The 1,232-nt window shown below is 42.4% G+C and overlaps 1 pseudogene; it reads left to right on the top strand.

The window, feature by feature from the left end:
- Window positions 1-8: 8 nt before the first annotated feature.
- Window positions 9-559, top strand: LOC103266705 (annotated as a pseudogene).
- Window positions 560-1,232: the final 673 nt, after the last annotated feature.

The following is a 1,232-nucleotide window of genomic DNA, read 5'->3' as shown; positions in this document are numbered from 1 at the left end:
CTGGTGGTGGCCGCGGGGGCGAGTCGGCGCTCACCGTCCAGTCCACACAGGGCCTTGTGTCACAGGTTATGATCCACCCGTGGAAGATTCCGATGCAAAGCAGCGTGTGAAGGATGACAGAGCAGCCCGGCTCCATCTTTTGGCTGCAGCAGCACAAGACGCGTTCGGTGCAACGAGAGAACAGTAGGGGAGGACTGGCGAGGGTTCCCTCTTGGTCCTTTCAGTCACAGACAGAGGCAGTTTTGAAGAAATCTGTGCCTTTCGAAGACATTCTCAGAGTCAAGGCTCCTGATGGGTTTCCAATGATTTTAATGGGTAAGAAAGCAGATCTGGACCATCCCAGACAGGCAACACAGGAAGGACCGCAGTTAGCAAGGCAACTTAAAGGAACATTTGTGGAGGCATCAGCAAAGATGAGCATGGATGTAGATCGAGCTTTCCATGAACTTGTCCGGGTTACAAGGAAATTTCAAGAGCAGGAATGTCCTCTTCACCAGAACCAACATGGAAAGAAAAAGACAAGAAAGGCTGCCATTTTCTAGAGCCCCTTGAGTTTTAGCCACCAACTGCCAAGAAAGCCCTTTATCTGCTCTCTGTTTACGGTTTACATGATGTTGGTGCCTTTCTAGCCTTACATAAATGATCACCATGTTAGCCTTAGACCAGGAAACTGGTCATGAAGCTAATACAATGGTCATTTCCAGACAGATGAAAGTAAACACTAATGCTGCTTCAAAGATCATGTGGTCCCTTTAAAATATGTGTCTATATTCACAGATACATTCTTTTTTTAAGTGCTTACATTTTAATGGAGATGAGTCAGTTTTGGAACTTAAGCCATTTGCCAAACTGAAGCCACAGGCTGTGAAACAGGTTTTAACGTCTGGAATCTTATTGCCTACTGTTACTCTAAATAGAAACATAGGGAGTATTTTTTAATGTGAATTTTTGCCTATCTTTAAAAATTTTAATGTCAGCTTTAGTTAGCTTTAAATACACTGAATTGAATCTACAGAAGTGAGACATGTCAGACCTTTGCTGATACTACAGCTTTTGTTTTCCAGTGACTAAAATATCCAAATACCTATTGTATTCATGGATTTAAAACTACTTATAAAAGCCTTTGTTATTACTCCTACTCTTGAAGATATAATATCCTATCCTGCTAAATATTTGGACTCATGTTGGGAGCCGCAATCACTAGTAAAAGTAAGGTAAAAGGGACCTGAAAA

The sequence above is a fragment of the Carlito syrichta genome, unplaced genomic scaffold (assembly GCF_000164805.1).
Source record: "Carlito syrichta isolate Samal-C Ts95f unplaced genomic scaffold, Tarsius_syrichta-2.0.1 Scaffold307306, whole genome shotgun sequence".
Taxonomy (NCBI): Eukaryota; Metazoa; Chordata; class Mammalia; order Primates; family Tarsiidae; genus Carlito; species Carlito syrichta.
Note: the sequence above shows the minus strand (reverse complement) of the source record. Positions and strands in the feature narration are given on the sequence as shown.